The 19,636-nt window shown below is 34.0% G+C and overlaps 2 protein-coding genes across 2 annotated transcripts in view; one reads left to right on the forward strand and one right to left on the reverse strand.

Annotated features, from left to right (window-relative positions):
- Nucleotides 1–19,636, reverse strand: part of LOC143916946 (uncharacterized) — a 572,328-nt gene that overhangs the window by 267,694 nt on the left and 284,998 nt on the right. The gene's annotated exons all lie outside the window — the stretch shown is intronic.
- LOC143916944 (uncharacterized) overlaps nt 1–19,636 on the forward strand; it is an 83,971-nt gene that overhangs the window by 33,374 nt on the left and 30,961 nt on the right. The window contains exon 3 of the mRNA XM_077438249.1: nt 9,692–9,765. The gene's annotated coding sequence lies outside the window, so the exon portion shown is untranslated. The remainder of the gene's footprint in view (nt 1–9,691; nt 9,766–19,636) is intronic.

Consider the following 19,636-nt stretch of genomic DNA (forward strand, 5'->3'; position numbering starts at 1 on the left):
CCAGTGATATCATATTATCGATCTATTGTCTATATACCATGAAGCGACATGATATACATATATGATTACTATTGTACATACATATCACTCTTGAGTCTTGACAACATACATAGTACATGTATTACGCGAATATGCATGTATATACTACACCACTAAAGTAGACATAAAAAATACATACATACACATGAGCCGTTATATTTGAAAGTGGTGGAAATCCAATTTTCAGTTCCAAAACACTATTTTTGTTTGACTCAATTCACAAATTGTTATTATCTATTTTGATTCTTTATGTTCAGAATTTCGGAAAAGCATAATTAACGTATTATAGGCCACCGGTAATTTTAAATATTGTTAAACCCAAAACATTATATTCAATGATTTGCGAAATATTTCCCGAAATGAAGAAAATTGGACTTCTGCCACTTTCAAATATAACGGCTCATATGTATATGTACACACGTGCCTTAAATGCTGATTTGATTTACGAAACATATGATTTTATCGGGATGAATATTTTTAATATGCATCCCGATAAATGCTTTATTCCTCAAAGTTGTGCGATAAAACGAAACATTGTTTTGTCATGAGAGATATTTGAATGACTGTCATATTTTGCAAAAAAAATACAATAGGCATATTATTATTATTTAAAGTTGTATCTAGGTACTTAAATAATTATATAGGTATATTATATACAGTGGGTATGTATTTTTTGTATGCTTACATTCGGGGAAATCGGACGCAAGCATTTAAATTTTTAAATGAATGAAGGTTGGAAACTTTTTTTCACGCAACAAACAATTATACACTCCATAAAAAGAAACAATAATGGCGCTTTCGAATCATCGACGGACATAAACAAATTTATTGTTCGCGATATTGGTACTGTATGGTATTTGATCGAAAGCCACCGCTTCGGTAACCGCACAGCGCAATCATCTTTTTTTTCATCTCGTGGCCGTTACGTTCGCCAGTATGACTTTGCTTCTTTCGCAGGAGCCTCCCTACTGTGCAACGATAATTAAAAAGTTTAATAGGCAATCAGAGTTGCGAGCATTGTGTTCTGACCCAAGGCCCTACGCCAATCCCGAAAGTCAGATCCGCAAATCGCTGGAAATAAATTATTTCGATGCGTAATAACCGTCGAATGAGGCTGAAATTGAGCGTTTGAGGTTTAGAAATTCAACCGTAGATCGTATCGAACGTACATACCTATAGTATTAACGTTGGTTTTGTCGTTTGACCTATCGTTTCGATGGAAGTATAATTGCGTGGAAGTATCGTTGTAATGAAACGTTTTCCTTCGTATCAAACACGGAATGTTATAATTTTAAATACTATCGTAAAATCGTCTGGGAAGTATTTCTGAAATACCATATGATACAATATATGAAGTTATTTACATGTAGGTACATTTGAGTGGTCCTTTGTCAAAAAAAAAAAGTGTAATTCTCTTAATGAAAGTCTCCTTCGAGAAAATATAATGTATATAAAAAAATAAAAATTATACCTGAGCCTTAAAAAGGCGCTTTTCATGTTTTTTTTAAGAAAACAAATGATTATGAGCACAAAATTTTATATAGGGTAGCCGTTTTCTCTGAATGTATTTTCGCGTGTCTAAAACGGAATTGAGAAAGTTCGTAATATCACAATCAGACGATTTCAGTCACACTTTCAGACATTGTATGGCATTCAAAGTCGTGCGATCAAAAGCGCCGCTCTAAAGCTCGCTTGTTGAGAATTACTTATGATATTCGCATGTCAGTGCTATCTATGCTCCATTTATGGGGTCTCGCATGCACAATGTGTGGCACCGTAACGGGAAGGAATCGAAGGGGGTATAAGGGGGTGTAATGACGGACATTAGTGTCCGTCTTGGCCGCTGTGTGACCCCTGGGCCATGTTGTTATTTAAGCGGTAATTGTTGTGAGCGCGCCCGTAATGGTGGCCGATATGCGCCCGTAATGGCCGCGTCAAATTAAATGGCTTCCGAGACGCCGTTAGGTCAGCCGACACCCCGGGGTCAAAGCGGACGCATTAGATGCACTCTTCCTGCGATGGAGAGATGCTGTGCAAATTATTAATAGCTGTATTGTATTTCGTTAGGATTTCATTGAAATTTTACCGCTTCAAATCGCTCCTACAAAGATTTCAATCGTAAACGAAATTGAAAACATGACATAGCGAATTATCATTTGAACTTTATCTTATTAAATACTAGTGGTTTTACCCGGCTTCGCTCGGTATTTATAATATAAACCGCTTAAAATGGCTAATCTAATAGTCAACATTTTATTAAATTTATTTGAATAGTTTTATTTTATTTAAATTTATTTGAATATTCATTTGTTCGATGACGTCACGGATTTACAACCAAACAAACATACAAAGTCTGTTTCGAAATTATATATTTTATGTTAAATTAATTTTTAAGAATTTGTGTCTTAATAAAAACAATGTCATTCATATAACTTTTTAGAAAACTTCATACTTGATTTGGAAAAGCTGTTCAAACGAAAATTATTACTTCATATGCTTAGTACTAAAACATTTATTTTGTCATATCATAAAGCCAATAGGACGAGTTGTATTAGTTTAAATTCGAGGTCATTATTTGAATAAAAAAAGGAAGAATAATTATGTTTAATACAAATCAGTTGCATTTAAAAACGCAACTGCCATTTTATACATTATTAATATCATAACGGTCATTCATCATTCCTTATGTATTCAAATTATTAGTATCATGTTGATCATAAATCATTGCGATATTAATCAAAATCGTTTGAATTCTCATATATACTATAATACTATGAAAATAGAAAATTTAAATTTTCAGCTTGATAATCTGAAAATTTTGGGAAAACATTGACTACTTACATACATACATACATAAATATGTATACACTCCGACTATGACCAAAATTTCACTTTTTTTAAGTAGTTTTTTTAATTCATATAAATATTTTCGATTTCCAGTCGGAGCTTTGGAAAAACTGACCCAAGTATAGCGTGATGAAAGATTCCGTGTTTGTTTTGTGCACTCACGAGAGTATCATAACTCAGGATCTTTGCGCTATTCGTAGGTTGGTGGTGCATAGTACTACATAGTAGCACTTGACTAAAAACTGGTTGAATTATCGCGCAGTAAATGCGGACGTTGCACGAGCCCTAAATACTTCATCTCGCTTTATATATATGTATGTATGTGTATATAGTCCTTATATACTTACGTAAGTACATATAGCGTGCTCTCTTATCGCCCTCATTATGTTCGATCAGATGTATTTATGCGCTGAATTAAATTTAATTAGCACTCTATATCTTTAATTGTAATGAGTGTGCAACTTCTAAAAGAACTGGCTTTTCAAATGTCACGCTCTTGATGGCAATGATCTGATTATGCAAAGGGTGCTCGTAATATTATAATATCATCAATTTCTCTATCTAATGTGTGAATTCACTCATTTAATGAGTAATATATGTATTTAATGAAGTATGGAACGTTGTATGATTGGTATAATGAGGAAAGACAGGAAACGGAATACGTGGGTGAGAAGTATGACAAGCGTTGTGGATACAATGGATAGAGTAAAGAGAATGGAATAAAAATGCCAAAAGAAGTTCCGGAATGGTACCCAAGAGAATGCAAAAGGGTAAAAGGAAGACCGCAGGGTAGACGAGTAGACGAAATTAGGAAAATATGTGGGGTGAGATGGATGAGAGTTGCACAAAACAGAGACGAGTGAAAGCGTGTTGGAGAGGCCTTCATCCAGCAGTGGATGGTAAATAGCTGTAGATGATGATGATGATATTATATTTAATGTACCAAAATACTGTGACCAGTTTTGAAGTATAGTCAGATTGCATTCCTCAAATATCATCAATCAACATCTATGCTTCAATAATAATTAAAAATATAAAGTTATATAGCATATAATAAAGTATTGCGTCTTGTATAAAGCGTGTCAGCGGTGATGGTTCATTCCTCGGCCACGGTTGGGCGTGGCTGGCTAGCCTCAGCAAGTTAATGCATTGTCGGTGGCTTCTGACCCAACACTACTTGCCACCAGCGTTACCTTCTCCAGCACTCTAGCACATACAAAGAAGTTAATATATGTATTATATATAGGAATTCCTTCTCGGCCGCTATGCTCGCAAGATGTTGGTTACATGAATCAATTATGAAAACTTTGGAGTAAATTTCTTCAGACATTCGAAGCGTCAATTTTGGCGTTAAAATTATGATAAAGCGTTCGTAATCCGCGTTCAGGAGAATGTGAGGTTTTAAGGTTACCCAGAGATTGTTCCCCAGTCAAGGCTTCTCTGTTTCCTATTTGGACTCTCGTTCGTTGCCGGGCATTGATGTTATGATTAATAAAGTACATTAAACTGTTCAGAGTCGAGTTTGAATTTTTTTCTCGTTTGTCTTCAAGGCGATGCAATACGTGTAATAATAAAATGGATGAGTGCAATTTTTCAAGTAAGTGCGCCAATATCGGTATTGTGTGTTCAAATTTATTTGGATCAACCGAAAAAAAATCGTGAAAGAAAAAAGATCGTAGGTTTTCCGAATGCGAGTAGGCGTGCTCGAAACAACAAGATACCCATTGTTCAGTTATGATAATTGTACATATCTGTAACAGATATCTGATCAGTTTTAAAATTATGCATCGTGCACTTCCTAATTTTTTCTGCCGACGTACATCATACATATTAAATTGATAGTAGCGTATTTTTTAATCACCAAAAAAAATTCGATTTTCTTTTATATATATATATATATAGGTACTTACTTCTTCGTAAAGTTTCTGGAAATATTTGGATGTATTGGAATATATGTATGTAGATCAAACATCTCCTGTAAATCTTTTAAGATTTTGATTATCTTCTATTCAAAATTGTCTTCGTGGTAAATTCGTCTGCTTGTACACACTTTTCTGAAAGCAATAATATAGTAGTGGACATTTCCATAATTATCTAAAATATGTACTAATACATATATGTATATTTAGCAAATATTTTCTTCTACTCTTCCGGTAAATTTTTGGAAATTTATAGAATTGAAATGGAGATGAAGACTTTTCTCTATTTTAAAAATCTATTTGATAGAATGTAAGTATTATAATTGATTGATTGTTTTTCGTAATTTCTCAGGCTTAGCTATTATAATAAATATTAAATATTCACCAAAGTATATACTCATATGAACATACATAAACACCTCTGTTTCTATTTTTTTCCAAAATAGTCAAATGAGGCAGTGGCGTGCCGTGGAAATCCTATTTTTATCACCCAACCTTACTTATGTGTACACGAGAAGGAAAAAAGGTGATGTCATACCTAATCCCTTTGTATCCTGCACTAAAAATAGAATGATTTTCATGGCACGCTACTGATACGAGGTATCCAATTTTGTTATTTTCTATGTAGAACGATTGAAGAGAAATCGGTAATATAATAAATACATTTAATAATACTTGTAAATACTCACTCAACACGAGCTTTTGAAACATTGAAATATTACTTGCATGTTACTGAAAACTTCAGACAGTCCACGTACACGCTTTGAAAAAAAAGTCATGAATCATATCCTAGTTTTGATATTGATCCTTGACCTTGAAAGTAAAAGCACGTTGCACGCGCCGATTACCCAATAATGATCTCGGCGTGCCACGCACGAACGTATTATACCAACACATATACATAAATATGGCACGCCGATGTTATCAATCACACCATTATGAATACGATCTTCGAATACATCAAATGTCAACGAGCGCGCGCAATAAATATGAACGCCATATTACGAAGGGGCCGTGCAACTTATCTACCTGCATATAGTATAACCAGGCATATATTATATTATAATATCTATGTATGCACCTCGACAAGGTGAGGCCTCGCGTGACCCCACAATATTTAGACGACAAATTTGCTTACAATGAAACCGACACATCCCATTGTGATCGTCTCCGTCCTTCTCGCGGTATTACGAAGACGCCGACGCCACGGCGAAAGTGACAATATAACTTATGAATGAAAAATTATTCAAACGCGCCGTTGACACTTTTGATTTACATTGCATAGGCGGGGGATGCTGGCATTGTTTGCGAGTCGAGTTTCGTCATCTGCGACATTTGGTTCGTGGTTGGCCAAAAAAATTGTATTCATGTACGTAGTAATAATAATACGGGTGTGTGACCCATTTTCGAAGCGTGATGTTGTGATAATGCGGTCGTGATATGGAGTGGTGGTTTCGGTATGCGAATTGCACCTAATTGATAAGGTCATATGGATACGTATGTATGTATTGTTGTCGGGGATGTTGTGTTGCTCCATGAAGTGTCGATCTGTGTGACATTTGAATATTATAATTTTTAACACCACATACATAATTCAATAAAATGTGACACTATCGTCGATATATCATATTTTTATATCATATACACAATCGAGTATAATGGAATAACATACGCATGTCTCGATCGAATGATTAATGGATAAAAGTTCATATAAAGCAAATTAAGAGTGAGAATTCGCAAACGTTGATATAAATGGGTCATTTTCTAAAGAATAATTTATCGGATTTCGTTTGCGAAAATTGGCTAAGATTTATGTAATATGTGGAAGATTTATCGTTTGGTATTTCTATAATGATATTGACTACCGGACTTTAGCACAAAAAATGGAATATATTTAAATTTTGATGCTGTCTATTTTTGTTGAATTAATGAGGTTAAGTGGTGTGACTTGAAATAACAAATATTAAGTAGGTAAATTGGATTTAAGATAAAATTCATTAACTGATAATTTATGTCTAAAATGGAGAACTACATATCTTCTATCGAGATACATACATACATATATGCACTTCTCTTCACATATGTACATATATTATAATTTACTGTAAACCTATTTATGTGCAATATATAATACATTCATATATGTATTGTATTTTAGATTTATTATGACATTGAATTCGCTTTATAAATTCTGTATGCCGTCGATACCGGTAAATTAAATAGAAACCTTATTAAGTTATAACGTTTCACTTCTTAGTTTTTGCTATCTACCTTACAAGAAATCTTTAACTTTCTGCTATCTTCTATTGTTAATATTACTCTAATTTATGTTTTGACGTAAATATTGTTATCATCTAATTTGCTAACATAAGAAAAGCACCGTCCAAGTATAGATACCTATCAATATATTTTTGTTAATTGGTATTGTATAAAAGTACATGTTTCATATGATGATTAGTGATGAGTTTTTCGGGTCTATCTTGTTTATATTAAGTTAGTGTATTATCAAAAATAGTATTTTAGGTAACTTAAGCTAAGTAGATTGCCTGTATAAAATCATTTAAAATGAATTCGAATATCGGTAATTAAATCAACAACCTCTGATCTTTGTCATAAATAAAGTGTTGCAGATCTATAGAGAAACCATTGAATGAACGATGCGAGATTTCGGCTAAAGCTCGTGGGCGAATCTGAGAAAGCTCTCATGACGCAAAACGCGTCACAATTAGCATACCATAGCGTCACATTTGACATAACGTTCCTACTTAGTTAGCATAACGAAACGTCATCGGAGGCGCATCACGCCCGAGGCGCACGTGCCTTGTTCTTGACGGTCTTTAACATCGGTATCACGCATTCGTGCCGATGATGGAACATCGTGACCAACCGACTCGCAAATGAAAATTATTTCCCTAGCCGATGGAACAATCGGACCTAATGTGGGTCCTCTGTGCACGGCTACCAACTCTCGACCACTCATCTAATCCCTGACGAACCGTTTAACATTGCGGTAATCCCAATGAGACATTAGAAAAATTGGGTAAGGCGGTGACAACAATGCTAGAAGTAGTAGTTGTGCGTTGAGAAACATCCGAAACGTTGGTCAATATAAATTCAAAAAGAGCCAATTGTGCAAAGCGTGGGTATAATTTGTTCCACGGCTCGCTTGCATCACATGATTGTATCGATATTGTTCTTATCTGGCAGTTGTCAGCGTCCGTTACGCAATGTACAATGCACGTCTCAAAAGCGTCACAACTCAAAAGCTTCACACACGGCAATTCAATTAAAATCGCAATAATTACAATTGCAAACTTGTAAAAGAGACATCGTCCGATAGCGGAGGCCATTGTTGCATCGCTGTTGGAAATCTCAACTTTGATGGTAGTTTCGACGATCAGATTTTGAAACTGTGGAGTAATGATTGTTTCACCGTATCGGAAGGTTATCTTACATTGACAATTATTTGTCGTTTTGTAAAAATAATACGCACCGATGCGTGTGGTTGTGTAAAGTTAACATTGGTCGAATGTTGAATAATTAATTTGGTGCAATAAAACGATAATACTATTTCGCAAAAATTTATTGAGTCATGCCAATAAAGAAAACAGATCGAATGTATATTCTATCTGTAAGCTTGCAAATCAAAACAGCGGTCGTGGAATTGCAGTTATGGTTAATGATCTCTTATCAATTTTGTTCATCGGCGCACTTCGTGGAATGAGAAATGATGTGTCACAATTTATATTGTTCAATCAATTTCAAAATCAGATACGATTTCGTACTTTATGACTTACTTTATCAATATTCAAAATATTTTCATTTATTTATTGCTGTTACTCATATGAATAATATTATATTTTTACTTCATGAAACATTTTTTATACAAATTTTAATAATAGCGGACAACGAAAATTTTTTGTAATTAGTATTATGAAAGATTCATTAAATTATAGTTAAAATGTTACATATTTGTATGTAGGTTGGGTCTCTATGTAGGTTGGGCTTGTAATTTTTATTGGATTTTCCCTTCACGGTTGTATTTACAAAGTATGTACGTACAATTTTCAATTTAATTCTCAGTGTTTTTTATCGACGAAAGATGCATATCATTGATCTTACATCTATTGCTTTTATTATCGACCACTTTCGATCGACTTGACTGACAAACTAATCTGTGCGGCGCAGACATTCAATTTACTTTCCTATGATTGTTTTTGTTATCGTTTTTGTTTTTTTGTTTTTCACCTATCATCATTCCTCCGATTGCAAACAAAGCGTTGTTGAGCACGTGACTTTTGGACCGCGTTGCCAATATTGATGTCGATGTAATTTATGAATAATAACAATCAAGCGACATCCTTATCTCGATCTGTTGGCACAGATGGCGGCGAAATCACTTGGCACTCCTCGGTAAACGGTCGTTACAAAATGTTTCGGCTCTCTCGTGTCATGTTGCCGTACGAATAAGGTTAACTGGAACACTACCAAGTGGCAGGACTATAATTATTGTATCTGACCACGGAAGAAAGTTCCGCGGATGACTACGTACGCGCGTCTACAAATAAAAATGGTTGCTCTAGCTCGCAGCTTCTCAAATATGCAAATGATTGCATGTATACAGCCTTTAAAATTGACCTACGCATATGTAAATATTTAAAATTTGATTACTCTTAAGAATTGAAATTGACCTTCTATGTGATAAAATTTGTAACAGGAAATGTATTTAAAAATGTGTATATAGCAAAACTTTTCGAATAAATATTACTTTTTGAGAATCACTGAAAAGTGTGCTTTCACACGGCTTGTTATATTTATTGCCGCTTTTTTATTATGTGTATTAATTAAAGATTCAAACGATGATCTATTTTATGTTGTCTTTCCAGTTCGAGCCACCCTAGCTGACATACGCCTTTCTCAAATGAAGCAGTTGCTGAAAATCACACGAACAGAAATATAGGTGAGTTTTGCAACATTCGAATACTCTATAGTCTATACATTCACGTGCCGTTAAACTTCATTGCGATCGATTTTGTCGATAATAACTGGTTAAATTGTAATTTTAACTGTTGCTTTATATAATATATAAGCATTATATATCGTATGTACGCTCATTAATGATTTCGTTGAGATATTATTTATTCGAATACAAGCTTTAAGCACGTCTTAATTAATTCCGTTTAATGTTGCACTCAAATATGCATGCACGCTTTCTTGTACGCGCGAGTGCTCCGTTGAAAATGTTCCTAGAATTATACTGTATTTATTTTATGGGTACCATTTATCGGCCCGGAAAATAAAAATAATGCCCCTAACCAACCCTAACTTAACCTAACCTAACCTAACCCTTAAATAAATAAGTGATGGCTGCTAAGATATTACGATTATTATTATTTCACTGAAACGTCAAATTTTACTTTTGAATTTATTTAATTTAATTTTTTAAATTTTACTGGCAACCCGTTTCTATCGTGCGAACTATTTTAGAGATGTTAATTTGACATTAAATGTCATTTTGAGATTTGCGGTGTAATTTAGTTTACAGCCGTGCCAAAAATATTATCCCTTATTTTATTTGTGTTTTGACTGTATTGTATTGACGTAATCATACGAAGCCGCCGATGCTTTCTTGTGAAATTGATTTATAAAATGCGTTGCGAATTATTTTAAAAGATTCACATCGCCAGAAGTGTGACTGTAGCTTCGATAAATTTCAAAAAATCATTCGGCCCACTCGCAACACGAACTTGAACGCCACTACAGTGATATGAATGAAACATGTGCACATTCAAAAGGACTTATCCTCTGCAGTGTGAGATGACATGGAAATAAAAGGTTCCGTTGTAGATATTATATTTATAAAAATTAAATAATAATCTTTTTTTTGTTATTTATTGTTTGAATAAAATCCATTTAAACCGGACGGACGTTGGCTAATAATGGCCTGTGTGCGGAAATGGTTTTGTTTCTTAACCGCTCATTGAAATCATCTCGTCAAAGTGCCAAAAATGCGAATGATTGATTGGATATTATTGCTCAATCTCTTTTAGCTTTTATTCGCCAATTACCATAAATTTAAATTTCGTGTCAAGGATGCTCTTTCATACAAAACGCACTTATAATTGCGTTGTAAGCTCTTATTGAACATTTCAATTTCGAGTGGAATTTGTCTTATTAATTTTTTGCCGTTAAACTTGTCTTTCTTTGAAGCAGTTAATTGCTTTAAATACAGTGTACTTTTACGAGCACATTTAATATTTTAAGTACACGTGTATGTACATATCTACCTTGATTCTGCATTACTTAAAATGTCGGTTGACCGGGCGTGTATACTCAAATCGAGATGACTTATAATTTTAACTGATTGAATACTGAAATTATTGAGTCGACTTTTCAATTTGCAAAAATTTAATAGTATTGAAAATCCAGTTAGACTTGTTAAACAATGACGGTCAATTTTCTGTTTTTCAAAATTGCCGCGTAAGTACAGAAATACAGCAGTCATGCAGGTTGTTAAATACTTTTATTCAACATTAATTTTTCCCAACCAGATCAATTTTTCCAATCGAAATTGAAAGAAGAAAACTTATCAGCATACATGCAAATGCGGTAAAATTGTAACATTTCAAATTGAAATTTTCAATACGACCCATTTAATGCTCACCTGTCGTGAAAAAATGTTACCGTTATCGAAAATACTTATCAAAAGCTTCCTCAAAGAATATCGCTATAGAGACATAACACGTTTTATGTTATTCTTTATCGGACAGTAAATTTTTATAACCTCTTTTCTGAATCATATGAATAAAATTGAATTGATTTTTTTTATGTAATGTAATAAAAAAAGGATTTAGTATCGATTTCGCAACATTACTTTGTTTATGTACGTATGTTTATATGTACGTGACGATATTTTTATTTTACTTTATGACCTAGTAATGAATTTATAAACACTATTAGTATGTGTGTTATTATTGAAAATTTCACAATAAACTTATAATCCTACTCGTTATATTTGAATAATCGCGTTAAGTCGACATTAACGACCATCTTGAACGTTATAAATATTAATTTCAAAAGCGAAAACGCTTCGTGAAGTGTTGACAAAGCAGTTATTTAATGCAAAATAGCATTCGAGTAAACTGTTTTACTTGAAAGTCAGGACGGAAAATCATCTCTGCATTCCTATCTAGATCTTATCGGAACCACTTGTGCTCTGAATACATGACGGTATAGATAAATATACTCAGTACAGCTAGCTCGGTTCAAGATTTCAATATAATTAAGTTTGTTTAACAAATTTTCCCATGTAAAGAAAATTTACGAATTCAAGATAGGCGTCATTTGATCATAAAATAAATCATATTTTAAAAGGTTAACTATTTGCAAATGTAATAAATTCAAAAACGACCATTATAATTTTAAGACGATGAACAATAAAAAATATTGCTTCCTGTGTGAGCCGCTTCTGAAATTTATTCAAGTCGATTACTAGCTATTTCAATTAGGATAAAAGGAATTTAGATTAAAATTTAACTTGCTGACAGATAAATGAATCCAATTAACATTCTTATAATGTTAACGATTTCATGTTATTCATTATCATATACATACATACATACATAATAGCTTTCATTAGATATTTTTGGAAATCCAACAGATACACGTATGTATTTAGTGTAGTAGTTCTCCTTTTACTTAATTCAATTTTAGCGTGCTTTCTTAAATTTGAGCCGTCTCAATTCATTTAACAATGAAAGTAACCACAGTACTTTTCATTGGCTATTATCGCTACAATGCTAAAGCTCGGTCGGGACTAATAAATCGATTGTTTACGATCGTTTTTGATTTAAAACAATAAAGAAACTTTAAACGCTAGTGGATGCTTTATGCAGGTTGTCCGCAGTGAAAGGGTTACACCAGAAATTACGATCACAAGGAGAGCTTTCAGAGTGCACTCACTTCCTGGTGAGCTTTCGCATTTACCGCCCTCTCCCTCCACATCCGGCCAATAAAGCTCAGTAACACGTTTCAGTAGACTTCAGTCCATTTAAAATACAACTCATTTAAATTCGGGCAATAAAATGCATTCCGATCGGTAAGAATGCGTGGGCGTGCTTCGAGAATGCGAACTCGTTATTTCTTCGTCGAGGATTCACACGATAATTTTAACATTCCTTATTAAATAGGGGAAAATATTTGGTATACAATGCATCACTTTCTCCCTGTCATCGATCCGAATAATGTCCGCAGTAAAAATGAAAACGTCGCCCTATATAAGATGTTTTTGATCAGAGAAATTCGCTCGATAGCCACGCTGAATTTTATTATCGTACCGATGGCGTTTCTTAATATTTAACATTGGTCGAGTCGACATTTACTTCGTAACGAAATTTACGCGTGTCCGGGACTCTTTTAGCACCGGTGCGTCGATGTCTCCCATAAAACAAAAAAATATATATTAAACACATTAAAACAGAACATCGTTCGAGATATCGGTCTCAAGACCGAGACATTTTGAGAACATCGTCGAAGGGATGGAAGGTTTAAGTGTTGAGCACACAATATGTGCTCAAAAAGAGCCTCGGGTGTTTTGTTGTTGTAAATTAATTTACACATAGCACTCGTAAAGCAATGAGTGTCACGGTGAGCTTTGCAAATAAAACCGTTTTATCGCTTTACTCACCTCCGGAGGCCCGCTGTAAAATATGATCTCGTTACGACCGACGACTTGAGAAGAAAGCGCCATCGACGATCCTTGTTTAATTTATTCGTGTTTTCCCCGAGCGCAACATAAGCGCGGTTACATTTGAGATGATTTATATTTTTTGGCGGTGCTACGGTTAAAATTGAAGAATAATTCGTGTAAATATGATGTACGCGCCCTCGTAATGCAAATACACGCATATATTATACTAAGAGATTTAACTGTTTTTATGCGAAGTATCAAATTTATATTTATAAACAATAAGATACATGTTTAGTTTCTTCTTCTCATAATGCTTAAAATAGTCATTATTTTATTTTTTTTATCTTAATTCGTAGCTACATATCATCATGTACAGCCATTCACCATCCACTGCTGAATGAAGACCACTTCAATATGCTTTCAATTCGTTGCTTTGCCTAACCGTCATCCATCTCACCCCACACATTTTCTTAATTTCGTCTACCCATCATCCTTGCGGTATTTCTTTCGCCTTTTTACATTCTCTTGGGTACCATTATAGCACTTTTGTTGTCCATCTTTCGTTCATTCTTCTTTCTACGTGACCCGCCAATTGCAATTGCAATCTCTTCACTACATATATCCACTACCCTTGTCATACTTTTCACCCACGTATTCCATTTACTTTCTCTCCTCGTTATGCTAAACAAGCAGCGTTACATACTTTTTATATATGCATTAGATTTTAAATATCCAAGTTTCACATCCATACGCGATCACTAGCAAGACACTTTGATCGAAAGTCTTTTTCTTCAGACAAATTGCCATTTTTTTTATTTAAAAACGGCGTTCATTCGCCCAAATTCACTGTACATATTCTAATTTCATACGTCTTTTTATTTCCGATTATTTACCGGACATATCTATTATTTTCCCTATATATGTATGTGTATGTAAACAATCCAAAAAAATGTATAAAAAAAACTTTTTTTTTAATAATAAATATTATGTTATTCTTTTTTGAAATTTTCATATACATATTTTGATAACGGTTTATATTGAAATAATAATAAGCAGTTAACAGTCAATAAAATGCCAGCTCAATATTTCGATGAATTTTATTCTTGAATGTAATATTGAAGGCTAAAAATGTTACATGCATACATATCTATATTTATTTTTATACGTCATTGAAACAATTTTTTTTCGACTTAAATTTGCATTTAAGAACTTAATGTTAAATTTATAATGGTTTTTAAAACATTACGATCGCGTTGCGGTGTGGAAATAAATTAGATAAGTAGTTGAAAAATTATAGTATTCGCTAAATCAATTTTAACTTTTTGTTTGCAATCGATAAAATTAGGTTAGATTAACCAGGTGTTAGGCGAAGCTAATTTCAAATGATTGTTCCGATAAGTTTTATGTGAAATATTAAATTAAATTTTTATGTATGATACGGGCATAATAATAATACCTAATAAACACAATGAGAAAATCGTACGCGTACCTAATATGAACTTTATATTAAACACTAATTTACCTTTGTCGGATTAGAGCTATGAACGAGTCATTACAAATCCGATTTGGCCTTAATTGTATCCTATAAAACATTCAAACAGCACAATGCTATAACTGAAATATGGCACATATATATTTTTTCTCTCGCTTTTTGCATTGTTTAATAATAAATTTTACCTCTAAATCATACGCTAACAGCGTATGATTAGATTAAGGTAGTTTGCGCAGATCGTATCTCGGTAGCGAAATGCACTATAAACCAAAAGGTTAAGTATATCACGGCTTAATAGCGCACACGCATGAGTCATACGTATAGTAATAAAATATTTCGACCGGTCATCATCCTTGGGCGAAATTGCCGATGAAAACATTAATAATGCGAGAACGACTCACCGGTTTATCGGCGTACGTGACGGCCGTCCGTCAAAAACTACCGAGCTTTTCCACGACCGGAAAATCTCCGACCCGTTCGGTCGTGGTCTGATCTATTCGGATGGTGCTAGTGGTCATGGTGTGGTGTGGCTGAGGAGGCTCGCGGTCGGCACGCGCTTCGCCGCTCGCTGAGTCAACACCATCAATTATATTACGAAGCAACCGGTGCAACAATGAAAGCGATCGCACACAAAGAACAACATGTTTACCGTGCAATTTTTTGATACATTTTTATTGTGGCCGGTTCTATTGGTTTTAAATGCTTTTATGGCTTCTACGATTACAAGCTGGCATCCTATTAATTTTCAGTTGAAAATTAATTGACCGGTTATAAATAATTCGCCGGTGATATCATGAAAATTGTGGCTTTTCCAAATATACATATGGCGTAATTCCAATTTATTACCCATCGGAGTCGCGTATGCTCAAATATTTTAAATAAAATGTCATGCAATTCGGATAATATTAATAGATTATGACAATATATAAATCTTACTTATTGATATAGTGATGGCAATAATTCGTATTCAATTTTATTTTTTTATGTTTAAAATTTAATTTCGGTATTTGATTGTAGACTTTTAAGACGAGTCTAAAATGTACACATGTTCAAAAATTCCAAAACTTTTTCGCTTCGCCACCCCTTTTTATAAAAGCAAGTGACTTCAATACATTTGGAAAAAAAACATTATTAATGCATAAAAAATATATTATTCAAACATATAAACATACATATGTAGATTAAAATGAAAATATTTTTTTAGTTCATTAATTCATTTGGTGACCCCACAGAGCACCCTTCGTGACCCCCTTTCAGTACCCATAGGTTGGGAACCCGTGATGTAATGCTTGCTTAGTAAAAATACAATTCAATTTATTTTTTAGTGTTATCAAAATATTTTCAATAGTTGAAAGAATTTAAATCAATGGGTTTAAATAACATATGTGTTTAGTTCATAAATCTAATAACCGTCCATTAACTGAAAATATCTATTTCTTCAACGAAATTTTTTTTTTTTCAATTTGTTTTCTTTCCTTTTGATGCCAAATACGTCTGGTTTATTGGTTAGTTTCTAAAGCAGGAGCCTCAACCTTTGTTTGCTCCATTTCACTTTTTACAGTTGCTCAGAATATAATTCCCCCATTTTTTTCTGCAATCCATTTCCCAACAAAATTTTAACCATTTTGAGAACATAAAATTTATTCAAAGTTTCACCAATTGTATGTGGTTTTTATCTGCTATGCTATATCTAGTACCACAATATAAGAAGCTTCAATAGAATAAAACTTTAGATTAAGTCAAGAAGATTCAGTTTAAAGTTTATAGGTTGAAAAGAGCATAATTACATAAATCAATGACTGTAATTATATTATAAGATAATTATATAATTTTTATTTAATTGTATATACATATGTATTATATATTTTGTCATGTACCATAAACGTTCACCACTTTTATAAAATATATGACTATATATGAAACGGTGTCAAAAAGCTCGTACTCACGTATATATTTATATGTATGTACATACATACGATATATAGTTATGTACATACATGTATTATTTCCAAATCTTGGCCTAGCCAATCTCTCATCCAGCAAGATAAATTGCCCACTTGCTCGATCCGCTACCGTCTTACCAGACACCTGAACGTTCTTCGACCACCATTGACTTTCTAGGGTGTGGTAGAAAAGTGTACGTGAACGTGTATATGTGTTTATGTAAAAGTGCGTGTTTATGTGGCGCGCGTCCAGCCTGCTGCCAATATTTTACCCGGTAATAGCCGTTTCGTGTCCAGCGCGTTTCTAATATCGGACTCAGCTACATTTGAATCACCCCGCGGCCCCGGCGGGCCAAATGTTACTTTACCGTTGTATTCAGATCGCCATTACCATTCTTCTTTCATTATACTTATGTGTGTATACGTGTCTATGCATGTTTCTGCAAATTTCGCCATTTCCGAACCGTTTACGTGTGAGACGCGCGTGCGCGGACACGCAACCGTCTGAAAAAGCTCTCCGAGACGAAAATCAGACGCGTAACTTCTCTCGCTAGAATTATCCACGGTGCCAACATTGATATATGTTGCCACACACGTTAAAAAAAGGCTGTTGCTTGAAGTAGCATATAATTTGGAGCCGTTTTTGTTTGATTAACTATTGCTACACTTTGTTAACTGGCCGCAAACTGTAACGACCGCACATAATGTGGTATCTCATATGCAAATATTCGAATCGTAAGCCGTTGCTTGTTTTTATTTCAAATATATGTATGTATGTTTTGGGCGTTGAATGTGAGATCGAATTTTTAGGCTAGCTTATCTCGCAACACTTGCAAAAAAATGTAATTCTAAAATGTATAATAATCAAAAATAAGGTGAGTGCCAAGTATTGAATTTGTGATGAAATTAATGATTTCAACCTGACTGACGGTTTCAATATTTTCTCAATAAGTGTACATAAACATTTACACTTTTTGTATCAAGATACAAAAATGTAAATGTTCACATGTTTATATTTTTACATGGTTACATTTAAACTGTACATTCAGAAGCAATTCAATAACGACTTGGAGGATTTGATAGCGTTGCTGAATTTAAAATAATGTATTATGTATATATGTAGGTAAAATATTTGAAAATTTTATTAAACAATGTTTTTTTCATAATAATAGATAGCCTCAATACAGAGAATCATTTTTTACATATTACGCGATCATATACATAATATATGCTTATAAAATTCTCATTTACTTGACTAAATTCCTTAATCTGGTGGTCAAACTTGGTACATGGTCAAATGAAACGCCGACTTAAAATTGTCCACCGATCTTAAATTATTGACTTTTTTTTCTAAAAAATAAACAAGTTTGATTTATATTTGTATCTTCTAGTTTAAGACAGAGTAGATGAATATAATATGTGCGTTTTCAGAAGATGGAATACGGATGCTAAAAAGTGGGACAAGTACGAAATTAATGTTTGAGAGTGAATGATTTTGTTTGCTATTTTATACATTCACTTCGCTCTGAAATGCATTTCGTATTAAAAAGCATTAATGAATGGGAGAACATCATGTTATTATAATTGTTATTGTCGACGCGAGTCGAGACATATCAAAGTGCGGACTCGCGTGGCGGTGAAAGCGGAATCTCGGCAATCATCTGATACGGATGATATGTGTCATCTGGAGCGGACGTTTTAGAAGCAATTTCACCGACGCTCAAACTGGATCATCGTCACTTCTTCTTCTTATACATCGGTTCCTCGGCGGGGAAAGAAGAGTCGACCGATTAGTGTATAAACTCTCGCTCGAAACACCCGGTGATTTCTCCATTTTCCACTCGATCGGTCGCAATTGCGTACGGTGGCCGTCGTAGACGGTGTACACATCTTCTGCGGTGGCGATAACGGACCGCAAAAAAATAAAAATCAAATTCAAAGACCATAAAAAAATAGCGCGCTGTATAGATTTCACTGTTGTGTCGCAACGGTCCGTTTAGGAAAAATCTGACCGCCGTAAATCAGCGTAGAAAGTGCACATTTTTTTTCCATTTCGTTTTGGCGTCTTCCAGATCCGAAGTCGCGATACTCCTAGGCACCGCTCGCACTTTCGGCATGGCGAAATATTCGGCTTCATATAAATATTCGCGAGAATAATACGCTTTTATCGGATCGCACGCGAGATATCGGGACACCTAATAAATATTATATACGACTTCATGCTCGTCCGTCTTATGCAAAACTTCTCTCTTTCCGCCTTTGTTTTTTTTTAAGAAAAAAACGCGATCGAATCGCTGACCGCTGGATAGGTTCCCCTCGGGACTTATCGATATCTTTGTATTGCAAAAATTATCGCATCGCATCGAGAGCGAAATCCTCGGCGCTTCGTGCTTTTGATGATGTTCGTAAGATTTGCATTATATTACATAAATCTCACTTTTACACGTTTCGAATGAAACATATCGATGAACGGCTCGATAAATTTAAAATATAATATTTGAATACTTCTCTGTAAATTATAATATTTAACGGCTAATTTCTTGTATTTAAGATGCAACGTTTCAAATAGACTTCAACGAGCGGATAAGCGCTATACTTCTCCTTCTTGATTTAATGTTCATCTAACAAATTGGAATATTGTATCTAAAGAAAAGTCAAGAAACTGATTTATCATAAAGATATTTTTGATTTAGATAAAAATCAGGTT

Source organism: Arctopsyche grandis, chromosome 9 (genome assembly GCF_051622035.1).
Source record: "Arctopsyche grandis isolate Sample6627 chromosome 9, ASM5162203v2, whole genome shotgun sequence".
Taxonomy (NCBI): Eukaryota; Metazoa; Arthropoda; class Insecta; order Trichoptera; family Hydropsychidae; genus Arctopsyche; species Arctopsyche grandis.